Here is a 23,397-nt window from a genome sequence, read left to right on the forward strand (position 1 = left end):
CTGAGGGGCAGTGAGTGTATGCTATGGCATATATAAATATATGCATGCACGTGAGACGATAATTTACAAGAGTCGGTTCTCTCCGTCCATTATGTAAGTCTCAAGAATCAAACTTCAGTCCGCAAGTCTGGCAGCAATAGCCCTTACCCACTCCACTGAGGCATCTCAATGGCTTCCATGTACTGCTGTGTGTATGCAGCACTGGATTAAAGGTATGTGTTATCTATCATGCATGGCACATGTTTTTTAATTGCAAAGCTAACAAAATGTCTAGCTGTATTCTTAAAATAAATACACAAAATGGGTATAGGAACTGTGCTTCTTTCTACAGGCAATAAACTTAAGCCAAAAGACTTAAAAAGACTATCTGGGCGGTGGTGGTGCAAGCCTTTAATCCTAGCAACAGAGGAACTCAGTCTGTGAGTTCGAGGCCAGCCTGGTCTGAGTGAGCTCCAGGACAGGTTCCAAAGCTACACAGAGAAACCCTGTCTCAGAAGGAAAAACGGAAGGAAGAAAGAGAAAGAAAGACAGATAGATTAATTTAAAAAGACCATGCTCTCTAGCCCAATTAGGGGAGTCTGGTTTCTCACAGAACACTCAGTATCAGCGACTCAATACACTCTCAGAGGCTGATAACACCCTAATAATCCTGCTCAGAATATTTATTCCAGCACCTTTCCCAGTTTCCAATTCGTAATATTTTGTTGAGTCTGCTTCAGAGAGCTTCTTTCAAGATGTCCGTTCACAGTGGCAATGTTCAAACGTGCACTAAAGTTAACTGAACCACAGACTAGAGGAGCTCCTTCATAAGAGGGAAGGAGCTTGGGCAAAGCCCTGACTCATCCTCTGTGCTTGTTAGCACATAAGTTAATAGAATAGTCTTAAAACCCATGTGGAAATGTAAGAGATCTAGAGCAGACAAATTCTGAGAAAGAATAAGACTCAATTCAGCTCAGCAATGAGGACTCTGGTATTAGTCTAAGAAGAGCAGCAGGGCTGAGTTGGAGGTTAGCAGCTGATCTTCATTGTCCCTCCCTAGTGGTCAACCCTGTTGAAGACACTGCTTGGGAGGATAAGTGTAGGTTCTAAAGCCTCTCTAGGTAGGATCTTTTCTTTGCTTAGAATTAATGGACCATGTGATACCAGACACATATTGTGATCATGTGCAAAATACACAGAGCCATGAAGTGACGAATTCAGTTAGAGTTGGTGTACTGCTCTTTCCTCGTATCCTCCCACCTCTTTTTTTTTTTTTTTTTTCCCCATGACAGGTTTTCTCTGTGTAGTCCTGGCTGTCCTGAAACTTGCTCTGTAGAACAGGCTGGCCTTGAACTCACAAAGATCCACCTGCCTCTGGCCTCCACCGCCAGGATCCTCCCACCTCTCTTAAAATGCAAATATCACCTGAACTTTCTGTTCCTAAGTCTCTTACTAGCATTTATACTTTAAAATGTTTGTTTTATGTGTATGGATATTTTGCCTACATATATATCTCTGCATGTCTGGTACCCAGAGGCAAAGTGTTGGATCCCTGAAACTACAATTCTAGATAGACACTTGTGAACTACCATGTGGATGCTGGGAATCAAACCAGGGTCTCTGCAAGAGCAGCCAACTCTCCAGACCCCTTGCTTGTTTTATTCAGACACAGACTCACAGAGTTCAGGCTGGCCTCAAGCTTAATATGTAGCTGAGGATGACCTTGAGTCCTTAATATTCCTGCCTCTACTTCTGAAATGCTGGGGTTATAGGCGTGAGCTACCATATCTAGTTCACATTTCTCTTCTCATCAATACTCTATCACCAGAATTATAAAAATTTTCCATTTTTACTGTGGGATGGTTACTTATCAATGTGTTCCAGTTCCTACATTCTGCACAGTCAATTCCAAACATCCTGACTCAGTTCTTTTGAGGCACTTGACAAATTCCTCTAGGGCACATACCCCAGACTAGGGTTCCAGGATTGGCAAATACAGTCTTCAGGTCAAATATAGACAGCAGCCTAGTTTTTTAAGGCATTAAAGTCAGAATCATGGTCTATAAAGTGAGTTCCAGGACAGCCAGAGCTACCCAAAGAAACCCTGAGCTGGGCTTGGTGGTTTGTGCCTTTAATCCCAGTATTGGGGGCAGAGGCTAGAGGATCTCTGTGAATTCAAGGCCAGCCTGGTCAAAGAGCTAGTTCCAGGACAGGTTCCAAAGCTACAGAGAAACCCTCTCAAACAAACAAACAAACAAAACAAAGGCCATGTGATAAAAAGCACACGTGATCTCTAAAACCTGGTTTTGCTCTTATGGAAACTGTGATACTCTTAGCCCTGAACTGTTAGAAGTGAAGAGAAAGCTGGTGGGCAGGAAGCAGAAATGGTCAGCTTCATAATTCCAAAGAGTTCTCCTGGAAGATGTGCACACTCCCACAGGCAGCACAAGACTGTCCATCTGCAGCTTCATTAACACCTGGAGTTACAGATCTCTGCATTTCTGCCAGGCTACCTGTGGGTAGGAGAAACTGTTTCCTTTGCTCTTGACCAAAACTAAAACAAAAGCCTTCTGTGACCTCAAAACAGGGAAGACAGTTAGTTAAAAATGGAGCTCAGTGGCTACCTAGCATGTCTGAGGCTAGCTGAAGTTATACAAGACTCTGTTTTCAAAACTATGGAGTAGGGATGCTCAGTGGATAAAGACATTTGCCAAAAAAAAAGAAAAAAAGAAAAAAAAAAAGAAAATCTGACAACTAAGTTTGATCCCTGAGACCTAGATAGTAGAACTGACTCCCTCTAGCTGTCCTCTGACCTTCACACATGTGCCACGGCAAGTACACCCTCAACATCATATTCCACAATGTGTGTGCATGAGTGTATGCATAGGGACAGGGCAACTAAACCTTCAATTACAATATCATTTATCCATATTTTTTGCTTTGGTCTTTGGTCTTTTATAGAAATTTGGCAAAATACTTTATGGTCTGTCCTGAAAATCTTACCTACTGAGGCTGTTCTGTCATCCAGAGCAGTATGGATTTTAACAACAGGCATTAGGTCTATTATTTGGTCTGTGAAGGAGCTTCCCCCATGCTGACAGGGAATGATTGAACCAAATTTAACGTGGGGCCTACAAGAGCTACCCCCACAAGTAATTTACTAATGGCAAACAGTTTCCTTGCTTGTCCCTTGTTGAACTGCATTCATTTGTTCAGTGTCAGCCACACTTTCTGCATACTCTAGAAAGCTAAAGCCTTCTGTTTAGATTATCTCTTAAAACAAAACAAACAAACAAAAAGTTTCTAGAAACACCTTGCCTACAATCCCTTTTTAGATGAACTTGTTTATCACAATTAAAACATCTGACATTTTGATTTTTCTTAAATTTTGTACAAATCATTTCTCCTATCCAAGTATCATCATGAATATGAGATTCAATATCAAACATATTTTGTATCCATTCATCTATGGGTGCTGATTTCACTTTTATCCTTTTGCATTGTGAATTAGCCTTTTTCTATTTACAGATGAAGTCAATCTTTGTAAAAAAAAATAATAAGCCAGGCAATGGTTGTATATAAAATACACACACACACACACACACACACACACGTGATCTTTAAACATTTCAAAGACATACTGAATATGACATTTAAAATGTTTTAATAACATAAGGCTTTTCTTGACAAGACAAATCTGCTCCTAGCAGCACCAATCCACATTAAAAAAAAAAAAAGGATGTTGGGCATTGAAGAACCTCTGTATGGAGTTTACTTTCTTTGTGGTAAAAGCTAGACATCTGGGCAAGAAACTGTCCTTTCCTTGACTGCTGACAGTATACTATCCAAACAAAAAGTGACTGCTGAACTTTGCCAAGAAATGGTAGGATAGTCCTTAAAATTTCCTGCTTCTCAGAAAAGTATGCCAGATATTCTAGGCCTGTAATCCAAAGTTGGATGCCTCAACATTGCATTAACTGCTGAGGCAGCCAGCTGTTTGTCATTTCTTACAATTTTGGAAGTTGCTTGTTCTGTACTTTCTGTTTACTCAGGTAATGGTATATCTTTCTCAGGTCTTTGGTGGGGTCGAGGACTAGATAGCTACAGGCACAGTTCTCCTTAATCATGGTAGAAAGCAAATTAGTTATGAAACATTGAACTCATGGGGAGAGGACAGTTAATGGAGTATTTTCTCAAAATTTGCCAAATACAATTGTGACTGTATCTCTTACTTGATATTGTTCTTGCTGGATATAGTTTCATTTTGTTAAGGTTAATACCTTTCCTTTCTATTTAGTATTTAGACAATACCTGATAATATGTTTTCTTTTTCTTTTTTTCGTATGTTTGTTTTGTTTTGTTTTTTTGTAAGTAATATATAGTAATTGTTTTGTTTTTTTGAGAAAGGGTTTCTCCTTAGCTTTAGAGCCTGTCCTAATCCTCACTCTGTAGACCAGGCGGGCCTCGAACTCACAGAAAACTGCCTGTCCCTGTCTCCAGAATGCTGGGATTAAAAGTGCACACCACCACAACCTGGCAATCATTCTTATTGTATATAACTTTACGTTGTTAGAATCAGAACCTTTCTTTTTTAATTAGACAAAAACAAAGAAATGTTATAGGAATTTGGTGTGTCTTATGGTCTGATGTTCAACAGAATTAGGCACTGGTTAGAGATATGGAGTTCATATTCAGATGGCCCGAATGGAGTTCCCTGGTGGACTTGGGAGAAGGGAAAGAGAGGCCCTTGGAGGAAGATGCATGTAGGCAGACGCTGTTGTTCGTTCCCAGTTGCCCAGACCTGAAATAATCACATAGTAACTATATTATATGCAATACTGTTTGGCCAGTAGCTCATCACGCTTCTTATTGGCTAGCTCTTGTATCTTAAATTAACACATTTCTAGTAATCTGTGTACCGCCATGTGGTTGTGGTCTACTGGTAAGGTTCTGTCTGGTGCCATATGGCATCTCCCTGATTCCACATACTCTCTCCTCCTATATCTGCCTGGAATTCCCACCTTGCCCTATTCTGCACTGCAATAGGCCCAAAGCAGAGTCTTACCAACCAATGATATTCATAGCATACAGAGAGAAATCCCACATCAGAAGCGGGCAGGGCAGGAGGATGGGGTGTGCAGGCCTTCAAGCTGGGAAGTGGACAGTGGTGGTATGTTGTGGCTGCTTGCATTCTCTCAGATGTAAATTTTTAATATTTACCTCTGAGTTTTATTTTTTAATAAATAATAAAAAATTGCAACAAAATTCTGTCTCGGGGGGAAAAGAGGGCAGGGGCTCCTAAGTTAAGACAGCTGCATCCATCCTGGTGGGTCAGAAATCCCCCATGTCCCACCTGTAAGTTATGCACTATCATGAGAAAAAATAGCAATATCAGTCTTTAAAACCTCTCCAAACAGAAGACTGTAAAAACTTGAATAGATGTCACGATTGGATAGAAATACTGTAATTTCACTTATTTTTGCACGGTTATAGACACAGTATACCTCTGTCCTAAAATTTAGATTTAGCAATCATAAGCTAATGAAATTCTATATTTATAATCCTACTGAAGAAAGCTTATGATATATAGTAGTATATTATTTGTGTTTTAATAAATAACGCTTACCTGAAGAGCAGAGGGCAAAGCAGCCACACTAGTCTACCATACAGACCAGGCAGCAATGACACACGCCTTTAATCCCAGCACTAGAGAAGAATATAGGATGGAAGGAGACAGGTTTCAGGCTCAGGCTCAGTCTCAGTCTGAGGATTTGTGGAGGCAGGATCGCCCATTTTGGTCTGAGGTAGTGGCTAGCCACTTTGCTTTTCTGATCTTCATTTTGAATTCTGATATCTGTCTCTGGGTTTTTATTATTCATGTTATAATGCTATTTCAGTCAAAGGCATTAAGAATGGTGTTTGAAGCAACTTTTAGGGTTCTGTCAACTAACATTTAACAGATTGAACTGGGAAAGCAACATGGAGTTTCCAATGCCCAGAAACTGAACATATACAAATCTGCATAATATAGTAGATCACCCACATGATGGAAACCCAGGCTACCACTAACAGTTCAGCTTCCATCCTCCTGGAAATCAAGTGGGAAAAGAATGTTTTCTTCCAACATATGAAGAGTTAGCTTTAACTAAACAGAAGATGGCACCCCTAGACAAGGAGTTACAGTGAAGGCAATTGCATGTCTAGAATATGGACTTATCACTCATATACAACAGGACCCTGAAGAGGAACCAAGGCCAGTAGTGAGCATAAGCAGCAGCCCCGAAGTCCGCATCCTTGCACTGCTATACTGTAAGACTCTGTGCTCTATGCTGTTCTTCAAGCAGACTTAGTGCTTTATTCTTCACTATCTGCTATAATTTCAGGGGGAAATCTACTGTACCTGATGGCCTTATATTACCCACCATAAGATATCTATGTCCTCTGTATGAGGACATAGCTTTACAGATTCCAGCCAGCTGCTGTGGATGCTTGGCTTTCATGTCTCATACAGCAGAATAGACAATGACTTTACACTTGTAACTTCAGCATAAGGTCTCTACTCCTGTGATTTCGCTTCATTTTAATTTTGAAGCTTAGAAACTAGAAACAAAAGTACATTTGCTGACAAAAGAGTGTTCCAAAGAACTGGAAAGTCCGGGGAAAACCAAAAAAAGGAAGCATCAGATAAACAAAGAAAATGGCCCCTACTGCAGAGCACAGGAGTGAAGATCATGTGAACATGCGAGCAGAGCATAAACACCCATGTTTCACTACCTGTGGCTGTTCTGTTACTGTTATGACCAAAGCAACTGAAGGAAGGAAGGGTTGATTTTAGCTCAAGTTTGAGCGTGCAGTTCAAAATGGTGAGGGAGGCATGGCAGCAGGAGCAGGTGGCGCTGGTCACATGGCATCTGCAGTCAGGTAGCAGGGAGACGAGTGCTGGTGCTCAGCTCACTTTCTCCTTTTCTATATATTCTACTACCTCAGCCCATGAAGTAATGCAGTCTATACACATGGTGGTCTTCTAGTAAGCCTTTCTGGAAACATGCTCATAAACACATCCTGAGGTCTGTTTCCACACCTCTAACTCAGTCAACTTAACAACATTATTAAAAGTCCTGGTTCAAAGAGAGAATGAGAGACACAGACCAACCCATGCAAACTGACAGGAGCAAAAAACTAAATTACAGATAATAGCTTACAACTATAAGAAAATAGCAGTTACCTATAGCTCTGCATTACGCCTTTGGTTCATATAAGTAAGACTATTTTAAGATTTATTTATTTTTTTATCTTTTATGTATGAGTGTTTTATCTCACCTATCTGTGCTCCACATACATGGTGCTCAGGGAGGCAAGATGGCACTGGAGCTCCTGGAGCTAGAGTTACAGGTGATTGTTCACTGAATATTGTTAGTGCTGGGAACCAAAACCAGGTCTTCTCTAAGAGTGATCAGTATTCTTAGCTGTTAAACCATCTCTCCAGGCTACAACTTAGGAGTTCTAAAGCACCTCTTAGATGCAGACCTGTCGATGTGTTGCTTTTATTGGTTAATGAATAAAAAAACTTCCTTGGCCTGTGATAGGGCAGAATAGAGCTAGGTGAGGAAAACTAAACTGAATGCTGGGAGAAAGAAGGCAGAGTCAGGAGAAGCCATGGAGTCCAGCCAGAGACAGACACTGGATAGAATCTTGGGGATAAGCCAAAGCCATGTGGTGATACACAAATTAGTAGAAATGGGTTAAATGAAAATGTAAGAGCTAGCCAATAAAAAGCTAGACCTAATAGGTCAAGCAGTGATTTAATTAATACAGTTTCTATGTGGTCATTTTTGGGCTGAGCAGCTGGGAACAAACAAGCAGCCTCCCCACAACAGCTCCCGTGGCCCATAGCTGGAGTCCTGACATCTAGACAGAAAGGTAGGAGCAGGACCCAAAGCTCAAGCCACTGTGTAGGTGTCAGGCAGCAGACAAGATCTTTTCAGGGGAGGTTCTGCCTGGCTACAAGAGTGAGGTGAGGGGGGGGGGAGGCTGTGATTCCCTTACCTAGAGCGTTACCTTTACAGAAAAATGGATTCAAAGAGCAAAAAACATTACGGCTACATTAAGTAGAGCTTAAAATGTTTAAAACTTTAGGATAAAATGTGGTATTGGAGTTGGCAACTTTCATTCCTCCTTCCACTCTCCCTTAGACTCTCCCTTTTCTGCTGGGTTTAAACTCTGCTCCAGTTCTAATTCAAATCTTCTGCCCCTCTCTTCACTGAACACTTGACACTGCCACACCTAGGGAGGGCATGGGGCTAAGAAAGAAAACAGCTCTTCCTCTCCAACTCTGGAAAACGATGAGAAACTGTAGATATCTATCTTTTGGTCATTGTGAAGAATTAGGAATAGAAGCTCGGATTTTTGAAAAGTATTTAATTGTGACTTGGAATCATGAAAAGGTTTTGTAAAATCACAATACAAATAAAATGAAAAAGACCCTCTTCCCTTAAAAAACAGTGAAACACGTGCATTAACTATGTAACCAGTTGATGATGTGGCAAGGGAATATAGCTCATCTTAGCTAGGTCTTCTGTTGCTGCTGGTATTGTTATTTAAAACAACCACACACTTGAACAGGTTAAAACAACTGAGTGAATATGCTAAGTCTTTTAGGAACCAAGATTTTCAGCATGAGAGGAAAAAAGACCAAGCTCCCACATCATGAGTGCCCATAGCCCCAAGATCCCACTTCCCACAAAGGAAACCAGAGCTGCTGAGAAAAAGCAGGCAGCTGCAGGTGGCAATAAAGAAGCTTCAAGATGAGTAGAGAACACCTAAAGAGACCAGAAAGTAAGGAGGGCAGCCTTTGTCACGGACCAAACACTGTGCCTAGCAATCAGGAAGCTCTGCTGACCAGAAATGGCATCTGACTATCTCTAAGCAGACCTGAAAATACGATTCAATTCACAAGAAACAACTGGTTACATACAAGTGATAGTAGAACCATATGGCTGAGAACTTACAGAAATAAAGACTCAGGCATATATTTTCCTATTTACTATTTGAACTGTCTCTTAGGTAAGCAAATACTCAATGAGGGAACTACTGATACAACAATGCAGAAACATTTCAGTTATTCAAGGAAGAATACATGACAAAGTTAGAACAGAAGCATCTTGCAGACTCTAGTGACTGAACAGAGGTGCAGACATTGTGCCTCTGACAAGAACACACTAGCCTACAAGGAGGGCTGATGAAGCCAGGAACCAGCCTCTGTCACAAGTTCAGTGCCCATGGCCAAAGCCAGGCAGGGAAAGCTCTCATGACAGTACAACCAGCCTGAAATTCACAGCACAAAAACCCCAGGGAACCTGGGTGGAGAAGATTACAATGACTGAGGAGACTTACTGGCTACTATCCTACTTCACAGACAGAAAGAACTGTTAACTATGGGGTGGGGGTGGCACTGTGATGCTGCTGGGTTTAGAAAGGAAACTTAAGTGACAGTTTTCTGGCTACTTTTTAACTGATCAAAAGTAGCCATGTATTAACTTTCACTTTGCAAATACCAAATACTTCAAACCCTTTTTGTATTTATCTTAATGTTGTAACATATTATGGGTTCTTAATTCCAAGTATAAAATGTCACTCAATCATCACCATACTAGAAATAGTCATGTCCTTTCCTTTTTTATTTTTTCAATCACAAATTAGAGATTAGAACAGTATTTTTTCCCCTTTCAAGTCCCTATTGTAAGATGGTTAAGAAGGCAAAGGCACAGTCCCATGTGGAGCAGTGGCCAGCAGACCGTCAGAAGGCATGCTTCTGCGGTGAGATGCAGGGAAAAGAACTTTCAGAGTGGGCCTGGCAAGGCAGCAAGGCTGCTAATCTTGTTTGCTGAAGTTATTAAATCATTCTTTAGCCCCAGAGGTTTTGTCCATTGTGATCACAGTTTAATGCTGGCTATAAAAAAACTGAAAGAGGGCTGAAGAGATGGCTCAGCGGTTAAGAGCTTTAAAAAGGGTCCTGAGTTTGGATCCCAGCACCCATTTCAGGCAACTCACAAGTGCCTGTACTTCCAAGCTCCAAGTTATCTTTATATACTCTTCTGGACTTCACAGACGTCCTGCATTCTGATGCACAAACCTCAACACACACACACACACACACACACACACACACACACACGACTTCACAGATGTCCTGCATTCTGTGCACAAACCTCAAAACACACACACAAATACTCACACACATACACAAGTTTTTTTTTAAAAAGAGAGAAAATAAAGCTAGATGCAGTCTAAAACAAACCAAACCTAGGTCATTCAACAACTGTCTAAAAAGGAAACGGCTATGGCTAAAAGCCAGCAAGTTCAGCATGTTTTGGAACTATCTTATTTTTATGCAAAGCAAAAAGGTAACAGTTTAAAAAAGAAGTCCAGGGGCTGGAGAGATGGCTCAGTGGTTAAGAGCATTGCCTGCTCTTCCAAAGGTCCTGAGTTCAATTCCCAGCAACCACATGGTGGCTCACAACCATCTGTAAAGAGGTCTGGCGCCCTCTTCTGGCCTTCAGGCATACAGACAGAATATTGTATACATAATAAATAAATAAATAAATAAATAAATAAATAAATAAATAAGAAGTCCAGGGGCTGGAGAGGTGGCTCAGTGGTTAAGAGCACTGACTGCTCTTCCAGAGGTCCTGAGTTCAATTCCCAGCAACCACATGGTGGCTCACAGCCATCTATAATGAGACCTGGCGCCCCCTTCTGGCTTGCGGGCACACATGGAAGGAATGCTGTACACATAATAAATAAATAAATCTTAAAAAAAAAAAAAAGAAGTCTGCCCATATTAAAAATTTCTAACAGCATACCTGTGTCATATGCTGTAAGGAGGTTTGGGGAGGTTAGGAGTGAGGGAGAAGCTTCCACAAGACGTCAAGCAGTGCCAACCTTACCCTTCAAGTAATGGGGATCTTGTACCTGAGAATCAAGAAGAAGGCCTGGTCAGCTTTAAAGCAGCTGGAAAATGTTAAAAGCTCTAAAATACAGAATTCCAGAGCACACATTTTTATAAAATGAAAGTTCATGATAAATATTTTTAATCATTCTATATGGACATGTACTATGATTTTTCTATACTTTAAAGATCACACCGTGCATTATAAAGTTTGATTCTTTTTTTTTCTTTGTTTCTTTTATGCTAAATTATTACATAAACTCAGCAAAGTTGAGGTAACATTCACACAGTGTTACCATCGTTATTACACAGTGAGCCTAGTACCACCCTGGTCAGGTAATGGAGTGCTGCCAGAACTCCAGAAATATTAAATACTTTGCTCTGAATGCAATGATTCTGTAACCTCCAAGAAACCACTACCTTGGCCGGGTAGTGGTGGTGTACACATTAAATCCCAGCACTCAAGAAGGCAGATCTCAGGGAATTTAAGGCCATCCTGGTATACAGAGTAAATTCCTGGAAAGCATGTGCTAAATGGAGAAATGCGGTCTTGAAAACTAAAAAATAAATAAAGAAAAAGAAAAAAAAAGAAACCATTACCTTAACTTTTATGGTTGTAGGTCTTTGCTTTTCTTACTACAGTTAAAATGCAGGTAAACAGCCCTAGAACATACTACGGTTTTCTTTTCTTTCTTATTTTTACTTGCTTCTGAATTTTATATAAATAGACTCATATTCCCTCTCTGTATATCAGGCTGGCTTCAATCTCAAAAAGATCTGCCTGCCTCTGCCTCCAAAGAACTGAGATTAAAGGTGTGCTCCACCATGACTGGCTTTGTTTATATTCTCGTTTTTGCATTTTGTTGTTCTACACTGTTGCTGCAGCTACGGCTTGTTTCCATTATCATGTAATATTGGAATAAAATACATAACTTGGCTATCCAGTCCTTGGTCCAAAATGCCTGATTAAGAGCAAATATGAACCTCAGAAGACCTTTCTGCTAATCTACCTCACACACACAGGTACCTAGGTGTACATATACATCTAGAAGAGTGACTGCTTTATCAGGCAAGTATGAAATTCAATATCTTCTACAGAAAGCCCAGTATTTCTCACAGCAGCTATAATAATTTGCACTCCTAGAAGAGTTTGAGAGGACCTCTGTTGCTCACTTTTTGAATGGAACTCATTGGGTGTATTAATCCTGCTGACTAAGTAGCCACATACTTTCTTTTGGATATCCTTCCAAACTTTTGTTTGTTTTTTGTTTTTCGAGACAGGGTTTCCCTGTAGTTTTGGGCCTGTCCTGGAACAAGCTCTAGTAGACCATGCTGGCCTTGAACTCAGAGATCCACTACCTCCCGAGTGCGTGCATGACCACTGCCTGGCTAATATTCTTACAAACCCTTAATACAAAACTTTAGGTTAACTTGAATAAATTTTATAAAAATTTATATCTAATGATTATTGGGGGCTGCAGACCCCTGGCCCCTTGACTTTCTTTGCCTGCCACAGACCCTTTGCCTGTTGGAGCGAACTGAGCAAAACAACTTGTTTACCTGTGCCTGCAGCTGCTCTGAGCAGGAGACACTGATAGCAGGGGAGTGGGTTCTGGTGAGGCTATCAGTTAAGGATCTCCATATAAGCTTCCCTGGAGCACAATAAACTCAGCATTCTTATATCACAGATGACCATTGTCCCCGAGTCTCTGAGCGTGTGTTTTTAAGTCTCCAGCTCAGTTCCCAGCTCGCATACCGTCTCATAGCGCAGGTGCTACAGATGATCACTACACAGAAATTTAATTCTGCAACTAAGCATCTGTTCAGGGTCTTGCACCTGAATTTTTCACCAAGTTTAACTTCCCATGCTGAACCCACCAGCTTCTGAGTTCTGGGCCTAAAAAAGCACTGACTTGGGCCTGTCTTACCAGAGACGGTCTACTCTCTGAACATGGCCTAAGTCAAACTTTACAGTATTTTTACTTAGAGATTCTGTTTCCCACTGAACTTGAACATAAAGAAGCCTGCATTTGACAGTCGACTCTGAGTAAAGAGGATCATGCAAGAAAGATCTTCACCCAGTTGGGTGCCTACAAGTGACCTACCCCACTGCTGATACCCTTTTAATCATTCTACCTAAAATACTTTCTAGCTTCCACTGATGTTCTTTAATCATGAGTTATGTGAAAGAATTATTTGTTTTTGAAATGAGTCTTACTATGGAGCCCTGGCTTGCCTACAATTTACTATGCAGATCAGGCTGGCCTCTAACTTGCCACAATCCTCGTCCCTCTGCTTTCTGCGTACTGGTATTAGGATTTTATAATTACCTTTCATTCCTGATTTAAAACTTAATTCCATAGAGGTCGTAGATTACAATCTGTATTACAACAGTGTTCTGAAATATACTGACACTGAATTGAACTACTATGCAAGACTGGCCAGTTTGTTTGTTTTCCAAGACAGGGTTTCTCTGTGTAGCCCTGACTGTCCTGGAACTCCCTCTGTAGACCAAGCTGGCCTCGAACTCAGAGATCCACCTACTTCTGCCTCCTGAATGCTAGAATTAAAGGTGTGGGTCACCACCTCCAGGTCAGATTGGCCTATTTTTATAAACATCTTTGTGTACTTGAAAGATAACTATCAGGTTAATTTTTAAATATATATAAAACATCAAACCAGAGAGTTAGATGCTAGTTATATTTACTTTTTGCTTATTTGTTCCATCAATTGCAGCTATGTTCAGAATCTTCATTGTGATTATGGGTTCACTTTTCTTAGAACTGCTGTCACTGTCTATTTGACCATTCTCAAGTTATGCTGTTAGGGTTATCTAAGTTTATACTTAGTTTTCCTCTGAATTGAAACCTTTATAATTACAAACTGTGGAAAGCTTAATATGTCCCCAAATAAATTCCTCAGCCTGATGGTCACACAGGTACATGCCACTGACTAACACACAGTCCTGTCTGTTGGTTTATGAGCCAAGTTCTGCTAATAAAATGTAGGCATACGCAAAACTTATGTTGCTTTCAGACCTGACCTCACACATGTAGATTCCCTCTTCCCCAGGTAAGACAATCCTGCAGAGTACGCCAAGGCTCTTAAAGATGATAAAAAAAAAAACTGGACTGGGCTGGTGAAAAGGCTCAGGGTAAATAAAGGCATTTGATGACATGAGTTGTGATCCCTGGAGTCTACATAAGGGTGGGAGAAGAGAACAAATCCAAAGCTGTCCTGTGATCACATGCTTTCTGTGGCATACTTGTACACATACATACATCTCTATGTCACAGGATATTAATATATTAAAAGCTGTTGATATATTTGAGACCCCTGCCCACATTACTGTATCTGCTATGCTGTGCATTTTATCTGATTTTATACAATTGTGCATCTGGTTGGTATCTGTGTAGTATGTTTTTCTTCGTTTCACAATTGTAACATTTCTGAATCCTTATGCCTTACAAGGGTCCTAGTTAGCAGCACTAACTTAAATTTCTTAGAATTCCAATTTAATATTTTTATATTTCAAAATATTTTTTAAGATTTATATTCTATATATGAGTGCTATGTCTGAATGTATGCCTGCACACCAGAAGAGGGCATCAGATCCCATTATAAATGGTTAGGAACCACCATGTATGTGGTTACTGGGAATTAAACTCAAAACCTTAGAAGAGCATCCACTGCTCTTAACTTCTGAGCCGTCTCTGGTCAGCCCTAATATTTTTATCTTTTAACTGGAACACTTGATCCACTTATACTAGAAGTGATTACTCATATTTGGGTTACAATCTGCTCTTTAAAAGGGGCTCCTATTGTCTTTTTTGGGATTAGGTACCACTCCTGTCCCTGCTCCTAAATCATCAACTTAAATAATCTCTTTCTTTTCTTTATTATTTAGAAACTATAGCATGAACCGTGACTTATCAAGGCCCAACATTTGCAAAATCTTAGACTCTTCTGGATGACAAAACTGTAAGCCGTCAGCTTTACTCACATGGCCACTGCTCCCTCTGTGCACCTGTCTATGGGTTCAAACCCTGCAAACCATTACGCCTTATGTGACAGTCATTTATCTGTTAGATGCTGAACTTTTGCATTGTTGAGACAGGGTCTTGTGTAGCTCACACTGGTCTCTAACTCAACTATATAGCTGAGAACAACCTTGAACTCCTGATCCCTCTGCCTTAAGTCTAGCATCTTCCATTTTCAATTATTACCTTTCCAAGATACTTTTGTACCCAGCCACCCATCTCCTTCCCTTCTTCTCCCTCCTGTCTTCACTTACACGTGAGGCACCATTTTATCTGTCTTTTGCCTTCTGTGTTTTCTATTTTTCATTTCTGCATCACTGTGGCATTTTTCTTTGCTCTATTACCCCAGCTGACCATAATGGATTTTCCAATGTTAAACTAACCTTTCATTCTGGAGTTAAAACTTTATCTGGTCATTATGAAGTAACCTCTTTATCTGTTGTTATATAGATTTGATTTGCCAAATGTATGAGGGATTTTTCTTTGATTTATATCTTTCATGGAAGTTTGTCTTCATTATGTTTTGTCTGGTTTTGTAATTAGGATGGTGCCAACTTTCCAGAACTGATTAGAAAATATATTCTACTTCATTTTTTAAAAAAGCTTTTGTCCAATTAATATTTTCTCTTATTTTTAGATTTACTTTTGTTATGAATGTTCTGCCTGCACGGGTGTACAGGCACTTTGTACATGTCTGGTGCCAGGAGAGGTCTGAAGAGGACATTGGCTCCCCTAGAATTAGTTATATATAGATGGTCATGAGCCATCATGAGGGTGTTGGGAACTGAACCCAAGTCCTCTGCAAGAGCGACAACTGCTCTTAACCACTGAACTGTCTTCTCCAGCCCCAACATTCTTTCTCTTAAACATTTAGTGTAATTTGTCAGTAAAATAATGTATTGTCTTCTTTTAGGCATTTTAAATAAACTAAGTTCTTTTTCAACATTTTTTTCTTTTTCAAAAATTGTAAAGTTTCTTTTAAAATTTTATTTATTTATTTGCTGAATGTATATGGATGCATGTGTGAAGTCAGAGGACAGCTTGCAAAGTTGGCTGTCGACTTGATCACGTGAATCCCAGAGACTGCACTCCAGTCCTTAGGCTTGAGGTCCTCGGCCTTCACCTGCTCTGGTATCTTACTAACCTTAATATAAGCTCCTTAATAAACATACAGATTATATCTCTCCTTGAGTAAAACTTGACAATTGTTTTCATTTGTTAAAAGTGCTGGCATAAAGATATTTATATTGGGGCTGGAGATATGGGTCAGAGGTTAACAGCAGTGGCTGTTCTTCCACAGGTCCTGAGTTCAGTTCCCAGCAACCACATGGTGGCTCACAGCCACCTATAATGAGATCTGGTGTCCTCTTCTGGGGTGCAGGCATACATGGAAGGAATGTTGTACAAATAATAAATAAATAAATAAATAACCTTAGAATAAAAAAAGATATTTATATTATCATGCTTTGGCCTGTGTTATGTGGTGTTATCCCATTGTATATTTCTGATGCTGACAAAATTTTTCCCTGAAAGAATATTTCCCTGATATAACATACATCTTCGATTTTTCACAGTATAGAATCTTACATAGTTCTTACATAGCTATGCATATCTACATAGCTAGGCATAGTGTGGCACATGCCTTTAATCCCAGCATTCAGGAAGCTGAGACTGGAGGATCACAGACTTCATACCAGTCTAAGTTACATACAAACTATTGCACAAAAAACAAAACAAAACAAATAAAACCTTATGAACTCCATACTTGCATTTTCTTCCTTCCATCTTTTTCTGTTATTATTTATTTTATCATACAAGTATTATAACTTCCAAAATACATTTTATTTTTCACCTTTAATAGTTAATTTTTCAAAAGTTACTTGAAGTAAAATGAGCCCATGATGGAGCATTTTGAGTTCCTATTATTCTTTTACAAAAGCTTCCACACTGTCCTCTTCTATCTGAACGTCCTTTGGTATTATTTTCTCAAGTGTAATTCTGCTGGCAATAAGTTCTGTTAGTTTTTCTTTTTAGTTATTGGGGTTTTCTTATTTTTCTTTTTAAGATAGTGTCTCACTATGTAAACCAGGTTGGCCTTCAACCTGCAATCTCAAGTTATAGGCACCATGCCAGACAGATATTTTTGTTTTCTTCTTGGGTTGAGACTGGGATTGGAACCTAGGCTGTGTGTGCTATGGAGTCCTAGGTCCTTGGGTTAGCTTTCCTTTGCTGAAAAATCTCTCTTCATTTTACAAAGAGCTTTGTGCTGCGTAAAAAACTAACAGTTGCCGGGCGGTGGTGGCGCACGCCTCTAATCTCAGCACTCGGGAGGCAGAGGCAGGCGGATCTCTGTGAGTTCGAGGCCAGCCTGGTCTACAAGAGCTAGTTCCAGGACAGGAACCAAAAGCTACGGAGAAACCCTGTCTCGAAAATCCAAAAAAAAAAAAAAAAAAAAAAAAAAAACCTAACAGTTAAGGTTTGGAATTAAGGTTTTTTTCTTTCAATATTTAACTCATAATCCAACTACTTAAGATCAGTCCCTTTTTTTTCTAAAAAAAATTTTTAGTGTTCATTTATATTATGTGTGTACATGATTTGCCTTATGTATATGTGTACCATGTGCATACCTAGCACACAGAAAAGAATGTTGGATCCCCTGGAACTGGACATACAGGTACTTGTGAGTTGTGACACAGATGCTGGGGACTGACTCCTCTAAAGAAACAAGCACTAAGTCATCTCCAGACCCCACTGATTACTTTTACACACTACTAAATACTGGATTTTACTGTCCTATCCCCTCCCTTGGAGTCCTGGTGACTGAACACCTCATGCACACAGGGTAAGCAATGTACCACTGAGCTATGCTCCTTGCCCCCAATACCATGAAAATTTGCCAATTCTCTATAATTCTCTCTCTTTTGTTCTTGTTGAGTTTTTCCATAGTGGCTGGAATCAAACTCAAAGTCCCATCTACACTAAGCACTCTCTCTTCCATTGTGCCCCAGCCCCAGCCCTTACCGTACCTTTTCAAGTTTCTGGGCTTTGTTCTTGGAATACAGATACATTACCTAGACTTGGCTAGAAAAAATCAGAAGCAACTTACTTTAGGGCTACAGCCTCCTACAGGTTATAGACTGCTGAGCTAGCTACACATCAACCTGGGTGAAAAGCTGCTCTGCATTCCACTAACAATGAAAGGCAATCCTAGAACATATTCCCAGACTTATGTGACAGTCTGCTCTTTCCGGCTTTGAGGTATGTCTGCTGTGTATATGATAACCCAGGCAAGACTTTGGGGTCATTGTGCAGATCCCTGCAGTTCTAAGCAGCTTCCCTTTCCCCAAATTTGCTCTGCTTTGTCACTCTAGTGAGGTTGCTGGACTCTGGCCTTTTCCCCCTTACCTGATATGTGGAGACTCTGCCTCTAAACCAGGTAAAAAGATACTCGAAGGCCAAATCCAACCTGCTGCTGCTTTTATAATAAAGTTTTGTTGGAACAAATCTATACTTGTTTGATTACATTCGTGCTTTTATAGAGGAAGCACAAGTGAGAGCAGAATGGTCATGACAGAAACCAAGAAGTTCCACAAGCCCAGCACGAGTGCTTGTTGCCCTTTATACAGGAAATCACGCAGTGCCTGCTCTAGTTAATGAGCTGGGTACTGTGTGCTTGTCCACCTGGTTCCCTGTTTCAGGGGACACAGTCCTAATTTACCCTGCACAAATGTCAGAAAATTCTTTTTACATATTCTGCCTGGTTTCTAAGTTGTTTAAATGGTTTCTAAGTTGTTCTGGTTTTGGGTGAAATAGAAGACTTGCCTTAGGCACAAATGTTAAGAGAATGGGGAAAATGTACAATGATAGAGAACATCAAAATTAATGGGAGGACACTAGGGAACAACATATAAAATTTTAAATACAGCACCAGTCACTGTGCTGTATGAGGAAAAACAATCAATACCAATATTATATTTACCTAAAATTTATTTTTCACCACATATTTCAATCAATTTGATTTTTAAAAAGGATTTATTTATTATATAGTGTTCTGTTTGCATGTCTGCCTGCAGGCCAGAAGAGGGCACCAGATCTCATTATAGCCGGTTGTGAGCCACCATGTGGGTGCTGAGAACTGAACTCAGGACCTGTGGAAGAACAGCCACTGCTGTTAACCTCTGACCCATATCTCCAGCCCTTAATTTGATTTTTAAAAGTATTACATTAAAATATCATTAATCTCAATTACCAATTATTTTGGTGCACCCTTAAATTCTATACTATTTGCCTCCCCTGAATCTGGCAGAGACCGAGTCCCATTATTTCATCACAGTGCAAACAGAAGTCTCCAGAAATAAGTCTCCCATTAAGTAAAATTAAGACCAATGCTAACAAGAATTATCAATACTTTCTTCTCAGTGATGTCTGGGAAACAGAAAATGTCCCCATCTATTGCCATCAATAGTTGTAGTGATATTTCATTTGTATTTTAATAACTAAAGCTTGCCTGAAGATCAGAGACTAAAATAGCCCCACTGGTCAGCCTTACAGACCAGGCAGTGGTGACACACACCTTTAATCCCAGTAGTCACACTAGTTTGCCATAGAAACCAGGTAGTGTGTACCTTTAACCCAGTGGTGAATGCCTTTAATCCCAGCCCTAAGAGAAATATAAGATGGGAGGAGACAGCTCACAGACATAGTCTCATATTGAGATTCCTGGAGGCAAGATCACCATTTCAAACTGAGGTAGAGATAAGAGCCAGTGGTTGGCTGTTTTGCTTTTATGACCTTCAGATGAATCCCAATTTCTGACTCTGAGTTTCTATTACGTGCTACAAACTGTCACATGTGTATGTGCGTGTTCCTACTGTATCAATCAAAGGCAATCATCAAATGGATAAAAATTAGTTTTGTAAAAAAACACTTTGTAGACAAGACAGCACTAAGAGAATTTAAACTTTCCTATAACCATGAAATAGATGCACAAAAAGCATGGGTGCAAAAAAAAACAAAATGCAGTCAGGCTGAATTTAGGTAATGTTTTAGTTACTGTTCCATTGCCATGAAGAGACACCATGACCACGGAAATCTTAAAAGCATTTAATTGGGTGCTTGCTTACAGTTTCAGAGGCTTAGCCCATTATCATCATTGTGGGCAACATGGGAGCAGACATGGCACTGGAGAAGTAATTGAGAGCTACATCCTGATCCGCAGGCAGGAAGAGAGAGGAAGAGAGAGAGAAAAAGAGAGAGCAGACAGACAGACAGACAGACACCAGGCCTAGTGTGGGCTTTTGAAACCTCAAAGCCCACCCCCGAGCCTCCTAATCTTTATAATCCTTTCAAACAGTGTCACTTCCTGGTTTCTAAGCATCAAATATTATGAGCCTGTGAGGGTCATTCTTATTCAAATCATCACAGGTAATAATTTATAAGCCAATATGAGGAACACCAAACAGCCATCTGAAGCACTGACACCAAGTCAATTTACTGACTAGTAAAAGTTCTTAGTGCCCAGTCTCCAAGCATATCAATTCAATTTTAAACAAATAGACGGATAAACTTACTGTCTTGGTTTTATAGAATAACTACACATATGAAATCAGCCATCTCATTTTCCAATATTCTCAAATCCTAATTCCACTGAATAAACAAGAAAATTTCATCCGAATCCCACATATTTTCTATATAATTTATTTTTTTGTAAGGCATAATACAAAAGAAGTTTTCAAATATTCTGTCAATATTCCTTATACAAATAAAATAGCTACATTAATAAATCTTGCTGAAAAATAAGGGGGGAACTTTGAAGATAGGTTAGACAGTTACTAAGCAAGTCTAGGAAAGACCCAGTGTACAGGGCATACCTGGAAGACAGCCAGCACAAAAAGCACTGTGGTCACAGTCAATCCCACCTTTCACATGTAGGCTGGCAAGCAAGCCAAACACTAGCAGGGAACTTAGCATCCACTACTTTTGAATGCCAACACTCTTTCCCTGGTCTAGCACTTAGACGAAAACAAACTTAAAAGATTTGTCTATACATCAGAATGCCAAAAGCACTGGGGCAGGTTTTACTAGTTTTTAAAACAAAAAACAAAAAAACAAACCACTACTTCATTCTTTCCATCTTTATATTTAAATGCAAACACAAGGCAAGATTAACAAGAAAGGGCCCACTTGGAACATAAAAGGTCATTTATTCTAAAAAGGGGAAGAAAAATTGAAGCTATCAATAGTTCAGAAAACTAGTAAAGTCGGTCATGGGGAAAAGATTTCTTGGCTGAACCTAAAAACCTCTGAGAAAATCTTATTAAGGAAAGGATTAACATAGACTTCAAGACACCCTAATTTGTCTGATGTCCATGCTGGGCACTATGAATAAGAGAATAAGGACAGAGGCCCTGCATTCACCAACTATCAGGCTGAGAAGGAGGACAGTCCAGGCTCGAGGTGTAAGACATGAAAACTACCAAAGGGAGATGTGGTTTGAATTAGGTATGACCCTCATAGACTCATGTGTTTAAATGCTTGGCCCACAGGGAATGGCACTATTGAAGTAGGTGCGGTTATACTGGAGGAAGTGTGTCACGACAGCGTGGGCTTTAAGATTTCCTTTGCTCTCTTCTGGCCTTCAGGCATACACGCAGACAGAATAATAAATAAATAAATATTTAAAAAAATTAAAAGCCAGGCGGTGGTGGCGCATACCTTTAATCCCAGCACTCGGGAGGCAGAGGCAGGCAGATCTCTGTGAGTTCGAGGCCAGCCTGGTCTACAAAGGGGAGTTCCAGGACAGGCTCCAAAGCTACAGAGAAACCCTGTGGGGGGTGTGTGTGTGGAGATTTCCTTTTTCCTTTGCTCAAGCTTCGCTCAATGTGACATTCAGACCACTTCCTGTTGCCTGAAGATCAAGATATAGATCTTTCAGCTCCTTCTCCAGCACCTTGTCTGTCTGAAGGTCAGTCATTGTACCCTGCCATGATGATAAAGGACTAAATCTCTAAACTGTAAGCCACACTAATTAAATGTTTTCCTTTATAAGATTTGCGGTGATCATGTGTCTCTTCTTGGCAATAGAAACCCTAAAACGGCCATGTAGTGGTGGCGCACGCACTTTAATCCCAGTACTAGGGAGGCAGAGGCAAGCTGATCTCCATGAGTTCAAGGCCAACCTGGTTTACAAGAGCTAGTTCCAGGACAAATAGGGCTGTTAAACAGAGAAACTTTGCCCTGAAAAACAAAAACAAAAAAAAAAAAAAAAAAAACAAAAACAAAAAACTAGAAAGAAACCCTAAGACAAGAGATATAAAATATATATAGCAGTGATTTCTTTTTTTTTAAATATTTATTTATTTATTATGTATACAATACAATATTCTGTCTGTGTGTATGCCTGTAGGCCAGAAGAGGGCACCAGACCTCATTACAGATGGTTGTGAGCCACCATGTGGTTGCTGGGAATTGAACTCAGGACCTTTGGAAGAGCAGGCAATGCTCTTAACCGCTGAGCCATCTCTCCAGCCCCTATAGCAGTGATTTCTATGCATAGGGCTATAGGGAAAATCTCCCCAAGAGGACATTAATACCATAACCAAAAGGATAGACAAAAATTAATCATTTTCTCTACTCCTCAGATCTGAAAATAATAGACACAGGTAAATGGAGTAAGAAAAAGTAAATGTGGCTCAGTATTAAACATCTCATTTTATGAAGCATGTGTTTTATATCAATGTGTGCGTGCGTGTGTGTGTGTGTGTGTATGTAAGTGCAGGACATGCACACAGTGCTTCATAAGTGATTAGGCAAATTGGAAAGGTTGAGCTTTAAAAATGTTCTTGTCAAAAGGCTACTTCTCGGGGCTGGGGAGAGCTTAATGGATAAAAGTGTTTGCTTTGGCAGCATGAGAATCTGAGTTTGAAGCCCCAGTAGCCACATAAAAAATTGGGTATAGTCACACATGCCTGTAACCCACCCCTACCAATGGCAAATTCCAGAGTTTGCTGACCAACCAGCTTGGGCAAAATACAGAGTTTCAGGTTCAGTGAGAAACCCTGTTTCTGGAGAGTAAAGCAGAGGGTGATGGAGGAAGACACATGGCATCCTCCTCTGGTCCCCACATGGACATCTTGTGCACATGCATCTGTATACACCTCCCCATTTCCCCCACACCTCTCTCCATAGAAGGGGGGAAAAGGACATCTCACATCTTTCCCAAACACAAAATGAAATCTCTATGCTAAATGACTTTCAGATACTAAATGGCATTTTAAAATTATCTTTACTGATGGGCAGTGATACTGCATGCCTTCAACCCCAGTAATCCTAGCACTTGAGAGGCAGAGGCAGGTGGATCTTTGTGAGTTTGAGGCCAGCCCCCACCCCGGGTCTACAAAGCAAGTTCCAGTACAGCCAGGGCTATAAAAA

The 23,397-nt window shown here is 40.1% G+C and overlaps 1 protein-coding gene across 8 annotated transcripts in view; it reads right to left on the reverse strand.

Annotated features, from left to right (window-relative positions):
* The window catches only part of Traf3 (TNF receptor associated factor 3), a 108,418-nt gene that overhangs the window by 37,555 nt on the left and 47,466 nt on the right, over positions 1 to 23,397 (reverse strand). For 6 of the 8 annotated variants that reach the window (XM_041633134.1, XM_041633126.1, XM_041633129.1 and 3 more), the window contains exon 3: positions 10,842 to 10,950. The exons of the other annotated variants lie outside the window; for them this stretch is intronic. The gene's annotated coding sequence lies outside the window, so the exon portion shown is untranslated. The remainder of the gene's footprint in view (positions 1 to 10,841; positions 10,951 to 23,397) is intronic. 8 annotated transcript variants of the gene reach the window in all.

The sequence above is a fragment of the Microtus oregoni genome, unplaced genomic scaffold (assembly GCF_018167655.1).
Source record: "Microtus oregoni isolate MIOR12 unplaced genomic scaffold, Mior012 000043F_ref0000047, whole genome shotgun sequence".
Lineage (NCBI taxonomy): Eukaryota > Metazoa > Chordata > Mammalia > Rodentia > Cricetidae > Microtus > Microtus oregoni.